Raw genomic sequence first — 15,302 nt, forward strand, 5'->3', positions numbered from 1 at the left:
GACCCTGCCACTTATGGCCCCAGTTTTTCCCCAGACAGTCTGATGGTGCCCTCTAGGGAGGATCCACCCACATTATAAATGGTTGGTGAATACTTAGTCCAGTGATTAAATTGTTTTATTAAGACATCTTAAGAAATGGCATACCTCTCTCTCTTTTTTAAAAACTTATTTATTTTGAATTTTGTAGTCCCCCCCCATAGAAGGCAGTCTGTTAGTCTTTATATTGCTTCCATGGTATACTTTGGTCTCAGTTAAATCACACCTCTCTCTTAAGGGGAGAGGGCCAGGATTCCCAGAAATGTTAGGTTTTATATGCAGTTTGAAAGGCTTTGTTCCTGCCCCTTGGTGCTAACCATCGGCTTGGTGACAAATCTACTTGTTACGTTCATCTTCATACACTTTCCCCTCCCTGCTCAACATTGAACAAGCAAGAACAGCCACCTCCTTGAGCATGCACAAAGGAGGAAGACACAGATCCTAGGTTAATTTAGAACTGGGTAGGGCAGACCTGGTCTAATCTCAGGTTTTTTTGATCTGGTGATAATAAGTCTTTTTGTCTTAACTTGCTTGCTCATAGTAGACTACAATATAGGCAGACCCCAGTCTTTGTCATGTGAACTAACAGTTCTCTCTTCACCTTCTTGTGGAACCCAAACACCCCTTTATTTCTCATAACCTGCTTTGGCTAAGATGAGTGATTTTTCTTCCTGAATACTTGTCCTCTGTGCTCGGCTGGGTGGTCTCTCCCCTTCTTCCCTGATCCACAGCACACAGGTGCCTTGAGGTCCTTCCTCACTGACCCACTGACCCCCTGACCCTTCCAGTCGCCAGCTGCTGTGGGAGGAGTATGAGACTGTTCAAGGGGAGCTGAAGGTTTTGCAACACCAGCTGGGTGAGTGGGTCTTCCTACCCCATTCCTTCACCTCCTCTTCCCCTGAGGCTTCTCTGAGATATGTTTGAAGACACAAGATTGTGTGTGAGGAGGCAGGAAGCACTCCTGTGTGTGGGACCCCAGCAGATCCTGCTCAAATGCTGCCCATGTAACTGTGGGCAAGCCATTCTGTTTGCCCCGTGAGGAAAGTAGGTTAGATGAGCTCTGTCTAGAGTGCCTCCCATCCCAGAGAGATTGGGAGTCCATACACATCATTCATTCATTCATTCATTCACTTATTTATTCACTAATTTGTCCAGGGTATGTACTTGCTGTGGGCAGTGCTCTGTGATAGGGACTAGGCCATACACAAAGGTATGTCAGGTCAGGACTACAATCTAGTGGGGCATCTAAGCCAGGATCCCAGGCTGCCATCAGTGTAGTCCTGAGGTCCTGACAGCAGGGAGGAGAGGGAGGGCATTCCAGGCATGGGAAGGGCCAAAGTAAAAGCCTGGAGGCTTTCAGGGCAGGGAAGAGCATTCAGGGCTCTGAACTTTCCCAAGAGGCAAATGGTGGACCATACTGAGGGCTGGGGGGAGAGGGCAAGCCATCGTCCCTTTTGTCTTGGGATCTTGTGGTGCTCAAGTCCATCCATTCAAAGTTTCAAAGGGAGAATGGAAAGGGAAGGGAAGGGAAGCAGAAGAAAAGAGCCTGCTGCTTCTTTCCCTGGGGCAGGGGCTAAGTTGCTGACCTTCTCCCTTTGCCTCAGATCAACAGCAGGAATTGTTACTGAGGCAGATGGCCGAGGCTAAACAGGCTGAGGGGCGCAGCTGGAAGGTAGGTATCTGGAAACCCTGGCACTTGGAAGGATCCTGATCCCTAACGGGATCATCTCTGAAAGGCATCTTGACCCTCATTCTGAAACTTTTTCCACTTTTCTAAAGAAAGATGGGGTGCCCTGAGAATGCTCTTGCTGCCCCCTCCCTCAGCAGTGTCCCTTTAGGGAGCTCCCCTAAACTCCTCCTCACCTTGAGGGGTCCAACACATTGAGATCACTGTGGGGGAGAACAGGGAAGGAAGGGGTCCTTACCACCTGGTCACTGTGCCCAGCAGGTGCTGGAGCAGGTACAGAGTGATCAGGAAGGCCACAACCGAGTGGTGGATGCTGCCAGGGTAGAGGCCCAGAATGTTCGGCGGGAGATCGATCTTGTCAGGTCTGTCAGGAGCGGGGAGGTGGTAAGGGGCATTCCTAGTTCCTGACCTGACTTTGGGAGGTTCCTGGACCCTCTTTGCCTTGCGTTGAGCACAGAATCAGGGTTCCTGTCACCCTGCAGGAGAGATGGGGGTGGGGGCCACCCAGGGGGCCCTCAGGGAAGCCTGGGCCAGCTACCAGCTGGAAGAGAACCAGAAGGAGGGAGGGAGGGCATCTTTGGAAGAGTCTTGGCCCAGACACCAGACTTGTGAGGAGTTGTTGGACCTACTCTGGCTCTGGCTCTGCCACTGGCTCCTTGGAGAGCCACAGGAGATTTGCCTGGACTCCTGTAGCTGGAAGGCCTTGGAACCCAGGTCTCTAAACCAGATGTAAAGTGAAGAGACTCAAGTTCAGTCTTGACCTCCATACTTGCTAGCCATGTGACCCCTGCACCTCATTCATAAAGTGGGGATGATATTAATAATAATAATCCCATCTCCTGGGGTGGTTTGAGATTCAAATGATAATATTTGGAAAGCCCTCAGTCTAAATGCAGCTGCTAGAATGTACCCTTTCACCTGGGCCTTCTCTCCTGCCTCCCTCCAAGGGCTTCAGGGTTTAGGGGAGAGGCTGGTTTGTTTGGTTTGCTGGCCTGGGCTCAGGATTATATGAACTTGTCCTGAGTGATGGAGAGCAGCTTAGAAAACCTAGGCAGTCAGTTAACGTGAAGTGCCTACTCCACACCAGCCGCTAGGTGGCACAGAGGGCTAGGCCCGAGGTCAAATCTGGACTTGGACACTAGCTGCTAGCCCTGGCAAAGCACTTCACCCTGTTTGCCTTAGTTGTCTCGTCTGTCAAATGAGCCAGAGAGGGGAAAGAAAGATCCACTCCTGAGCCCTGGGAACATGAGGAAAGGCACAAGCCTCCCTCTGCCTTTTATGAAGACTCCTTCCCATTTCTCCAAGTCCCATTGCAGTCCACCCATCCCTGCAACCCTCATTGCCTTTGTGACCCTCACCTCTCACTTGGGAGAAATTGAGGCACAGTGGGGGGATGCTCAGAGATATATAGAAAAGTGTTAGAGAAGCTGGGGACCCACTCATACCCTGTGAGACTGTGACTCCTGTCCCAGGACTCTGTTGGCTTAGCCTGAGGGGCCCCCATAGGGCCATGGTGTGCTCTCTCCAGGCCCAGTGTCAGAAGACCCCACCCCAGCCAGACTCTGCCCTCTCCAGCTCTGACCTGAGCCTCCTGGACAGTGACAGCAGTTGGGATGTCCCTTCTCAGGAGCCAGGTGGGTAAGCTTGGAGGGACTTAGAAGTGTTTATCTCCCTCCCCTTTCTCTTCCCTTTCAATCTGCCTCTTCTACCTTAGACTTGACCCTTAGAGTAGTCACATTCTCCCACCCTGGGGATTCCTGGGGAGCTTGATGGCCTCACATCTGGCTTTGTCTCTGCGTGTCTGTCAGACCTATCCCCGCCCCCCCCAACCATTTCAACAGAGCTCCAGAACCACGAGACCAGTACAGAATCCAGCACAGAGCCAGCACATCCAGACCTCTGACATCTGATTGGTCAAGCAGGTGCCCCAGGCGGTTCCTTAGTGACCTCTGACCAGGCTGGCCATCATCTCATGCCTTGGCTTGCTGTAGGACAGAGGGGAGGGAGGACGGAGGAAACTACTCATCTCCTACCCCCAGGGGCCTGCAAGTGGCTTTCTTTGCCCCAGGATTTGAGGGGCTGCTGGTTCCAAGTCCCCTGCACTACTCCCTGGTTCTCCTCTTGTTTCTCCTCCTCTTTCCCAAGATTTATCTTTTTCCCCCTATTCCCTATATCTAATAAAAAGTTAACTATATCCTTGCCCAGTGGAGTCTTTAGAGATGGTTCCCCCATTTACTGGGATAAGCTGAACCTCAGGAATGTCTTGGGATGCACAGCAAGTCTTGGGATGGGGGCTTCAAGGACTGGGACTTTCTTATCTGTCCTGGGCAGGACCCAAGCAGGACCAATTTAATCACTCCTATATTACCATCACCACCCAAGTTCAACTACTTCCAGTTCCTTCATCTGATCTAGAGATGGTTTCTAGACTTCTACATTTCCAGCCGCTCTACCCCCTAGGGGGCCAGGATCATGCAGCATTGGCATAAGCATGAGATAATAAGGTAGTTTGGGGACACTTTGGATAAGGATAAAGCATTGGCCTTGGAGTCAGGCCTCAGTCCCTTGACCCTCACTAGCCATGTGATCCTGAGCAAATTCACTTCACCTCAGTCACCTCACATTCAGGACCATCTGCAGCCATCCTGATCCATATCTGACCATTGGACCCAGATGGCTGGAGGAGAAAGTGAAGCTGGGGATTTAGCACAGCCCCCCTCCCCTTACTCATCCAGTTCAGGTGCTTGTCATGGCATCACCTCCCTAATGTCATGGTCTAATTAGAGAAGAAAGGACAAACATCAAGAGATAATGATTAAGAACATTAAGAGATGAAGGCCCCAACTCAGCTAGACTAAAAGCTCAATGGCCCCAGGATCTATGAGATGTCAAAATGGACTGGCAGAGGAAGGCCTGAGGAAAGGTCCCAGTGCATCATTCCTGCTCATTGGGCAACCTAGCCTTCCCCTCAGAGAAGACCTTGAAGGCCTCTCAACATCCAGTTATTGGGCATGAGGAATGTGACTTAAGACAAGTGAAAGGATAAGAGGAGCCTTAGGATACTTGGGGGAAGGGAAAGAAGGACCTCTTGAGTCTAGAGACTTCCTAAGGAGGCTGAAGCCTTCAAGTCATGTCAGAGGAAGAAATTTGATGCCTCCGGAAGAGGGTGATTGAGGTACCTGCTTGTCCCCTGGACGTTATCCCAGAGTCAGCCTTTTTGGGTCACATGCACATGGCATGACAGAGGGCTGATAAGGCCTGTCACTGTCTAACTGTCTTTTCCTGGGGGCCAGGGACATGGTGATGTTTTCTCCTCTGCCTTGGAAGATCAAGGCAGCTTTGGGGCAAGTTAAAAAGATGTTATCTGTACTGGGTTTGGGATTCTGGCTTAAAATTTTGCAACTTTGGGCCCCTGAGGAATTGGAGTCTTGTGAATCTAATACAGAGGGCTTTAAAGAAGAAAGGTATGGGGGCAGGGGTGATCACCAAGCTGAAAAATGATGGAGAAAGACAGAGCTGCAGCAGGGAATTAACAGGAATAGATCATCCTGTGATATCAGGTCAATGGTTAAGAACCCAACCAGAGGAGAGCACAGATTGGGCAAGCAGGGACCCCACTCCAGTCTTTTCTCCTGGTTGGATAGGTAGACTGCCTAATCCAACAGCCTACCTTAAGAAATATTAAAATGAGGAAACCCAGAAACAAGCTCATTGAGTTGGGTTCTGATGCTGACCTGACTGGAGCTCCTACGGATCTTTTAGTTAAGGAAACTGAGAGCCCACAATTAGAAGTGTCAAAGGCCACACCTGGGTGGCTCCTGAAGGCAGTGGGGCTTCAAAGCCAGATGCCACTAGGGGTCACTGTAGCTTTGTCCCACGACCTTGACTCTGGGCACCTTCAGAGCAGGAAAGGACAGACAGTTCCTAGCCGTGGGGGGGAAGGCTCTCGGGAAGCCCTGAGTGCCAAGATGACCCTCTGGGTGCCCTTGCCAGGCAACTTGAGCACATAGGTGTCACTTTTTGGGGTAATTAAACCCAGGGAAAATGGATCAAGTTGAATGGCCAGGAATGACTTTCCCCTGATTTGTGTTGGGAGAGAAAATCCTTTAGAAATTTTTGTAAATTGTTGTCATAGAGAGGCAACATGGGGTAGTGTATAGTACTGGATTCAAATTATACTGTGGGCTTTTACCACCTATGTAGTCCTGGGCAATTCATTTCTCATTTTGTGCCTTAGGTTTTTAATCTGTAATTTGGCTTGATGGTCTGCCATTCTTTTCTGCTCTAAATCTGGGGTTTATTAGGGGAGAGTGCCTTGTAAAGTTCAGCCTTTAATGAGGTAGAGACAGGATCCAGTGTTTAGAACCCTGAGTTAGTTGGTCCTGTGGAGTCTTGGGGCTGCATAGAAGTGGCCTTTCAGATTATCCCACCCAACCTTTTCCTACAGTAGCAACTACATCTGCAACCTCCCCCAGCTCTGATGATGGAAAACTCATTACCTTACCAGTCAACTTGTTTTACCTTAGGATGTCTTTTTTTCATAGAATTTTTTTTGTATTCTTTTAAAAAAATAATTTTTTCAATTATATGCAAAGATACCCTTAACTTTTTTTTTTTGGTTTTTGCAAGGCAATGGGGTTAAGTGAATTGCCCAAGGTCACACAGCTAGGTAATTATTAAGGGTCTGAGACTGGATTTGAACTCAGATCCTCCTGATTCCAGGTCCAGTGTGCTCTATCCAGTGTGCCACCTAGCTGCCCCCTAACATTCATCTTTTTATAAGCTACCTTCCTCTTTTCTCTTCCCCCTCCCCATGGCAGCAAACAATCTGATATAGGTTCTACATGTACAATCATGTTTAACATTTCCAAATTAGGCATGTTGTGAAAAAAGAGAACTAAAAGAGGGGGGAAAACTATCCATAGGATTCTTAAAATAGAATTGCTCATGGAGTTTATCCCCTCTTTGACTTGGAAAAGTGAGACCATTTACCCAAGGTGCCATGTCACAAGATTTGAACCAAATATGCTGGTAAATGTTTAACAACCAGCTCTCAAAAAAAAAGTTACCAATGGCACACTTTACAGTTTAGTTTACAGTATTAATATTTTCTCAGTTGCTTTTTTTAAGTCTAGAAGCAACAAAACAATAAATCCTTAATTTGTAGCATTTGCATTTGTGATTTCTGAGCTATAAATGATTTTGGGAATCCAGTCCTGCTGGTTCAGGGATACCACTGACTTGAATCCAGGTCCTCTGACACAAAATTTAACAGCTTTCCTCTACAACGTAGTGGTTCGTGAAATGGAATCAATCAGTCTTGTAGCTTCCACCCATCTGGGAGTGATTAGCCCAAGGTCATCTGTTAATAAGTGGCAGAAGTGGACCTGTACCCTGGTGTCCTGACTCCAACTCAGTGGACTTGTAACCTCTTGTCCTGAGTCCTTATCCTGTCCCTCTTGCCTTGAAGTAGTGTGCAACAGTGGAAGAAACTTTGTGGTGATCTCTGGGGACTTCTGGACCCAAGCAGGACCAATTTAATCACTCCTATATTACCATCACCACCCAAGTTCAACTACTTCCAGTTCCTTCATCTGATCTAGAGATGGTTTCTAGACTTCTTAATGTCTTGGCCTCCTCTTCAAGACATGTCCTTACTAAGATATGCCTGGAATTGAACAGACTCTTGCAGTTATAGTCAGGCCAGGACTCAGGACATTGGGACTCTTAACCTCTTTCCTTATTCATGGATATTCTTTTTTTATTATATATTTTATTTGTTTTCCAATTATATACAATAAGTCTACTAATCATTTTTTTCAAAGCCCTCTCCCCCAACATAAGTCAACCTGATAGTCTTTACATTTATTTCCATGCTATGCAAAGATCAAAATTGAATGTATTGAGAGAGGAAAAAGACATATCCTTAAGAAAGAAAATATTAGAGATAGCAAAATTATGTAATACATAAGAAAACTTTTTAAAAATTGAAGATAATAATCTTTGACCTTCATTTAAACTCCAGAGTTCTTTTTCTGGATACAGATGGTATTCTCCATCACAGATCCCCTAAAATTGTCCCTGATCATTGCAGTGATGGAGTGAGCATATCCATCAAGGCCAATCATCACCCCCATGTTGTTGTTAAGGTGTACAGTGTTCTGGTTCTGCTCATCTCACTCAGCATTAATTTAATTCATGGACATTCTAATTCTTTATGAGGTTTTTTAGCCTGTATTATGTTATTCTCTCTATGTATATATATATATATATATATATATATATGCACATTTATATGGATATCTATATATCTATAAATATATCTTAAGGGTATTTTTGATGAAAACTAAAGAAAAGAATAAATTTCCCCAAATGATCATAGCAGTTTTTGTCTTTACAGTTACACAGTAAACTGAAAATAGCAGTCCATGACTTCACCACACAGTCCATGACTTCACCACGTAGTCCATGACTTCACCACGTGTGTTGATTAAAAATAAAAGCATTTAACTCTTAACAGTGTAAGTGTGTTCCTAAAGGCTTTTTGTTGGGTCAAGAATCCTCATGCACTCACTGTTATGATCATTCAAGATTCTTTGAGAACCACAAATCTACAGAGAGCTGTTCTTTAATGATCCTGGTTGGTTTTTTTATTTTATTTTTTCCAACTACATGCAAAGATAGTTTTCAGCATTTATTTTTTTGGTAAGATTTTGAGTTCCACATTTTTTTTCCCTCCCTCTGTCCTGCCCCCCCCATTGAATAAACTGAAATAACATATTGTATATAGTTGTATATATATATGTATATATATATATAAAACTCACATAACTGTTAAAATATTTAAAATATTTACATATTAGTCATGTTGTGAAAGAAGAATCAGAACAAAAAGGCAGAAAACATGAGAGGGAAAAAATAGAAAACAATTTAAAAATCAAGAATTGTATGCTTTGATCTTCATTCAGATTCCACTGTTCTTTCTCTGAATGGGAATGGTATTTTCCATCACAAGTCCTTTAGCATTGTCTTTGATCTTTGTCCTGCTGAGAAGAGCTAAGTCCATCACAGTTGATCATTGCACAATGTTACTGTTCATGTACACAACGTTCTCCTGGTTCTGCTCCTTTCACTCAGCATCAGTTCATGTCTTTCCAGGCTTTTCTGAAGTCTCCTCATTTCTAACAGGAAAACTTCCAGTTACTGTTACGTAAGACCCAAAATGGAGATGGCTTCTTGCTAGTATCCTTTGCCAAATGTGGCTAATCAGTACCCACGTGGAAGAGGGAAGTCCTTGGAACTAATCACAGCTGTCACTTCTCTTGGGCAGCTCTTGGTTGGGAATATTTCAGGTCCCTTATTCTTGCCCTGGGTCTTTTGAGTGATAGTCAACTTCCATTATTGAGAGACTGTTGTGCCATGAGATTATCAGAATGAGATAGTATTGATTAAAAAAAAAAACACTTAGCTGAGTGCCTGGTTTGTAATAGGTGCTCTATAAATATTTATTCCCTTCCCCCTTCTTGTGAGTCACAAACTCAAAGTCATAGCTTTAAGATAGCAGTATTAAAAAGATAGCTTTGTTTTAGAGAGGGGTCTTTAACAGGTTATAATAATGGTCACCATTTCTACAGCACTTTAAAACTGACAAAGTATTTTCAGAATATTGAAATTTAATTCCCACAAAAATTCAAGAACTAGGTCCTATTATTATCTGTTTTCTAGATGAGGGAACTAAAGCAGACAGAAATTAAGTGAAGTGCTCTGGGTCTAGTATCTGAAGGCAGATTTGAAGTTAGGTTTTCCTAATTCTAGCTCTGAACTGTTTGAATCCTGAGTATAAACCAGTCTGCTTTCCTCCTCTTATTAAATTTTAGGCCCAATCTATTGTCCACTTGCAATAACTGTCCCTGTTGGACTAGGTCAGAGGGCTGGTCTTCATCCAACTGTATCTCAGAGTCTAGACAATAGCTGTTTATCCATTTGCTTTTTGATGTGTGGATGGTAAGGTTGAACTTGTTTAAGGGATAATGGGTCTCATATAAGAGGCTTTGCAGTGTTCTTTGAGCTTGTTGTAGGCAACACAAAGTCATCTGCAAATGGGAGCATGAAGGAAGACCTCACAGGGTATCCTTTGGTCCCTGGGACAGACCAATCTAGTTTAGTCCTGAGAGGCTTAGCTGCACCAGTTAGTGTAAACCACCCCCCTCCTATTTTACAGATAGGGAATATGAAGCTGAGAGAGATGAAGAGATTTGCCTAGAATCACACAGGGACTGATACATGAAATGCTTTGTTTTTTGTAGGGCTCAGCCCAGGGAATTTGTCTTATGTATTTCCAGTGTGGAAACTCCCTCTATGAATGCAGATTGGCATCCCCTTCGGGGAAGGAGTTGAAGGGACCACTCTAGCTATAGAGGAGCTGAGGGAGAGGCTGCTTAGGTCCAGAGCAATGAACTTTCATTTATAATTAGATCTGGATTATGCTTTAACATTTCCCCAGAGCACTTTTCTCTTAAACACACCTGTGAGGGATGAGGTACGGCCGTTGCTATGTCCATGTTACTAATGAAGATTCTGGGAGTGAAGGGGGAGACGTCAGAGGGCATCTTCTCATTTTACTGAGGCCCAGAAAGAAAGGGACTTGCCCAGAGTCACACAGGAAGCAACCAGTAGAGACAACATTCAGCTACCATCTTATGACTCCAATGTAGAACTCCTTCTAGTGCCTCCAAGCTAAGGATGTCATACACCCTGCAACCTGTAGGCCAGAGAGGACCTTAAAGTCTTTGGAAGGAGGCAGGAGAGTGACACGCTAGGTTACCTGTGCTAAATTCTGAGGAAATACAATCCAATATATGATAGCTAGCTTCTGTTGTGTAAGAAGTCCCAGGTCAGTTCAGGTCCCAAGGCATCCACTGGAAATCCAATTTCCCAAGGAGCTCTTGTGTCCTTTGATGACAGAGAGAGAACCCTTCGTTCAGTTGGCAAAAGGATAATCCTAAAGTGCAGGTCTGAGTCTGCCAACTCCCCCTCTCAGTAAGTGCTACCTATCACCTCTGATAGGGATCAGATATAACCTCTGACTCCTTCCTACCTTGTCAGGCTTCTGACACATGAATCCTCTTTATCTACTCTGTGAGAATAACCCTCTAACTCTGGAGTCTGATGTATTGAGAAAACAAAACATAGACCTGGGGGAGGGGGTGGGGAAGACCACCCTAGCAATGTTTTTGCTTTTTTTTTTTTTTTTGTGGTCCAGGCAATGGGTTTAAGTCACTTGCTCAAGGTCATCATATTTCCTCATGTACAAGACACTTAAAACCTAAAACCTGGGAGCATCTTATACAGTGGTTGTAGGCTTTTTACTTGCATTTCCCACTTTTTCTAGCTTTATGTCTTTTTGCTCATTGTTTCACATTTGATACTGGTATATTAGGTGATGTTTTGCCATGTTCTGACCAGAAATGGTTCAGAAAAGATTTTCATCCAGTGCTGAATTCAAGTTCAAAGTGATCCAGTTTGTCTTGCAAAAATCTAAAAAAAAAAGAAAAAAAGAAAAAAAAAGAAAAAGTGAATGGAAATCATGCTTCTGAACTTCCTCCACCAACTGAGAAAACAATCCAAGCCTGGCTATGGAAAGAAGAAATCCGACTGAAAGTGCCTTGGAGAAGAAGGCCATGAGAGGCAAGGCAGCCAAAAGGCCTGAGTTAGAGAATTGAAGAGATGGATTGAAGGGCAAAGGGCCAGTGGAATTCCTGTGACCACAAAGATGGTTCAGCAGGCCAGAATTGCTGATGAAAAAGAAAGGACTGATTTCTCAGGAGGACACCACTGGTGCTTCAGGTTCATGACCAAGCATGTCTCCATATACCAGACTTGCCCAGGGAGTGCTGGTGGTCAACCACAGAGCAGGGAACAGGCAGGAGAGTGGGCAGAGCCTCTCCTAAGACCCGGATTCCTCATCAACTGCAAACCAGGAGGAGCTCATGGATGGGGGTTTTGACAGTGATGAGGAGTTGTCTGAATTTTATGATGAATAAAACTTTATGGAATACATTTTCCCCCAAATATCAGGCCCTAAAATTAAGGTGCATCTTATACATGAGGCAGTTCAGTAATTATTAAGTGTCTGAGGTCGTGTATGACCTCAGGTCCCCCTGACTTCAGGGCTGGTGCTGTATCCCTGCACCACTGTGGCAGCAACAGGAAGGGTTCCCCAAGAAGTGGAAGGCTGCCTGGAAGCCCAGCTGGGGTGCCACCTGGGCCGGTTCCTCCCTATTCCCAGACCACCTGCAGTCGGCCCCACATGCAGCTTCAAAACGGGATGAGGACAGAAACCGGGGGGCGGGGCAGTGATTTCGGGTCGGGGGGCTTCCCTATGCCCCATCTCCGGAAGCTTGGGGCTGGGGAGAGCCCAAGAAGTTGAGCACTCTGCCAGGCGGCCCAGCCAGCCTTCTTGGTTTCCAGGGCAGACTGTCTTAACATTTTCTTTCCCAGGGGCAGCTAGGTGGCACAGTGGATAGAGCCCTGGAGTCCTGAGGACCTGAGTTCAAATCCGACCTCAGACACTTAATCATGACCTAGCTGTGTGGCCTTGGACGAGTCACTTAACCCCATTGCCTTGCAAAAAAAGAAACCTAAAAAAAATTTCTTTCCTTTCTTTATTTCCATTGGAATCTAATCGATTCCTTTACGTGGTTTGGGAGGGAAGGGGGCGCCCCTCCTCTCAGACTGCACCAGGGGCTCGGGGGCCGAGGAAGGCCGGCCGGGCGCCCTGCCCCCCGACTCTGGGCACAGCACCCCCAGCCCCGCCCCTCCCCGCACGTGGGCAGCCTGCCCTGCGGGGACAAGGCGCCTCGGGGCGCTTCTGGAGCGGCAGCCGCCTCGGGGGAAGCGCCTAGGGGCGCTTTTCTGCCATCCGTTCCTTTTTAGTCCATCACCTTCTGCCAGGGAACTTCGGGTCCCCCGGCGCCCGCCGACTCTACTCAATAGAGCCCTAGGAAATCGTATTCCCCGCGCCGCTTCGCCAGTTGGCTTTGCAAAACGTCAATCAGCCGGTTCCCCGGAGTTGATTGGTCTATCGTGTGTTTACCCCCGCCCTCTAAGAGTTCGGCGGGGCCCGGTAAGGGAGGCTCTTCGGTCACTTTTCACCCCGCCTCTTCTGTTTACTCCTCGAGTTCTTGCCTATTGGTCCGGGCATCTGTCGGATCGGCGCTCCCTGCTGCTCATTGGTTCGCGGGCCTCTGGGTCATCCCTCCGGCCCACGTGGACGCACGGACCAATGCGGCGTCCGGGCTCCGAGCGGGCAGCCGCGGGTTGGCCAGCCCGGGGGAGGGGGAAGGGGAGCGGCGTCGAGGCCCCGCCCCCGCCCTCTCAGCCCGGCGGCCGGCGGGGAGGGCGCCTCAGTCGGTCGCGGCTGCCGAGCCCGGAGGACGCGGCCCCAGGGGGGCAGCGACCCGGCTGCGGCCCCGCGGACGGGGACATGGCCGCCGCCCGCCGGCCCGCAGCGCCCTCAGTGCCCGAGCCGGGGCCCCGCGCCGCCGCGGACTATGAGCCCTGCTCCCGAGAAGCCAGGCCGCGCCCCGGCCCCGCCGCAGCCTCCGGTGAGCCCCGGGGGCTCCTGCCCTCCCGCCTGGCCCCGCCCCCGGCCCCGCCCCCGCCGCGCCCCGCCCTGCGCCTCTGCCCACACCCCCTTGGCAGCCCGGTTAGGGCGCCCCTAAGCTTCACGGGGCTCACAGTCCTCCCTGGGACCCCCGTGGCCCGCGCCCCGGGTCTGCCGTCAGCCCAGCCCCCTCCCCGCAGGCCCCTCCCCCGCAGGCCCCTCCCCCGGAGCCCCCTCCCCAGCAGGCCCCTCCCCCGGAGCCTCCTCCCCCCGGAGTCCCCTGCCCCGAGCCCCCTCCCCCCGAGTCCCCTCCCCCGGAGTCCCCTCCCCCCGAGTCCCCTGCCCCGGAGCCCCCTCCCCCCGAGTCCCCTCCCCCGGAGTCCCCTGCCCCGGAGCCCCCTCCCCCGGAGCCCCCCTCCCCCGGAGCCCCCTCCCCGCAGGCCCCCCAGTTCTTAGCGCTGCTCCTCTTTCCTCCTGAGTCCCCTCCCCCAAGGTCCTGCACTCTCAGGGACTCCCCCCTCGCCCCCCACTCCTCCAGCCCCCCAGGCCCTCCGCTTGCCCCCGGGTATCTTTGGAGACCCCGGGGTGGGGAGGTGGGCACTGCTGGCCCGTTAACCCGAGTCACCCGTCTTTCAGCTCCGGGTCTCCCTGTGTCCCCCCTTCTCAGGATGCTGCCCACGAGGAAGCACCGGCTGGGGCGCCCCCCACCCCAGCCCCAGCGTCCCCTGCCCCGAGCATTCCCCTCCCTCCATTTCCAGGATTCGGAGATCTCCTGCCCCTTCTCTGGAGAGTTTTGCTTTCTGGACTGGCCCTCCCCCCCAGTGTAGCTTGGGGAAGTCTGTTCTCCCTACCTTAAACCGACTTTCCTCCCAGATCTTTGAATGGACATCCCCTTTGTAAACTTTGGCCCATCAGGGGGTCTTGTTTCATTGAATTCTTCTAGGTACTCTCCAAAAGGGACTGTGCCGAACCGGGCCTACCTAGATGCAAAATGCTCTTTCTCTGAGGGAGCTGCTGGGGGCCGGGATGCAGGGCACGCAGATCAGTGTGTGGGGCCGCAAAGGAACTGACCAGGCTCTCAGGAAAGGGCTCGTACAGGCCGAAGGAGAGGGGCAGCACCTGAACTAGGACTCGTGAAGAGTGGGGCAGTGGCCTTCAGGGAGGAAGCAAGGGTGGGCTAGAGACTGTAGGAAGTCTGAGGACCCTCTGAGGAGCACCAGGCTGTTAGGCCTCCTGTGTCATACAGACTCCCTCATCCGCGAAGAAGAGGCTTCTTCCTTCTTCTGCTTCTCACAGTCCTTGCTGAGAAGCTGGACTTGGCCTAGGATCCCAGGCAGGCTTTAAAAGCTCGATGTGCAAGGGTGATGGCCTGTCATTTTTCACACTTAGGCATATTTATGTGGCATGACCACAACCTCTTTGCTGCTTGCCAGAATACTTATTTTTTTAGAAGAAGGGATGGAGCTGTGGGCTCCCATAAGATGTATGCAGAAAGAGAAGTCTGGTCCCTAAATGTGTTTGCACTGTCTAGAACTTGTTTTACACAGATACAGAAGAATCTTCTCTTCTCCACTACTCTGTGGAAAAGTGTATGTTTTATAGTCATATCCTCAGTGAATGTTGCATTGAATTAAACTAAGATAAGAACTGTCATGAGGATCTTTGGCATTTCCAGTGACTGGAATACTTGTACATAGTTGGAGCTTATTTGACATTTGTCAAATTCATCGAGGCTGTGGCAGGAATATCATTTTTTTTCCTTTCCAGACTAGCATGTCAGTAGTCCTGGAATTTTTGGTGTTATCTACCTTGTGGTCCCCATTGGGTATGTCTTCCCAAGTGTTGTAGTTTTTGCTTAACATTCACAGAATTCTGTAGATCAGCAGGTAGGGATGCTTCCTTGCAAGAATGTTGATCTTTCCATCCCTTAAAGGTTTCTGAATCCAGAGAAAGAACTGTGGAGTTTGAACAAAG

At 48.7% G+C, this 15,302-nt stretch overlaps 1 protein-coding gene across 2 annotated transcripts in view; it reads left to right on the top strand.

The window, feature by feature from the left end:
• Positions 1-13,133: 13,133 nt before the first annotated feature.
• TESK2 (testis associated actin remodelling kinase 2) overlaps positions 13,134-15,302 on the top strand; it is a 140,211-nt gene continuing 138,042 nt past the window's right edge. The window contains exon 1 of one of the 2 annotated variants that reach the window (XM_074221569.1): positions 13,134-13,329. The gene's annotated coding sequence lies outside the window, so the exon portion shown is untranslated. The remainder of the gene's footprint in view (positions 13,330-15,302) is intronic. The other variant, XM_074221567.1, reaches the window with a different exon arrangement.

Source organism: Macrotis lagotis, chromosome 2, assembly GCF_037893015.1.
Source record: "Macrotis lagotis isolate mMagLag1 chromosome 2, bilby.v1.9.chrom.fasta, whole genome shotgun sequence".
Classification (NCBI taxonomy): domain Eukaryota; kingdom Metazoa; phylum Chordata; class Mammalia; order Peramelemorphia; family Peramelidae; genus Macrotis; species Macrotis lagotis.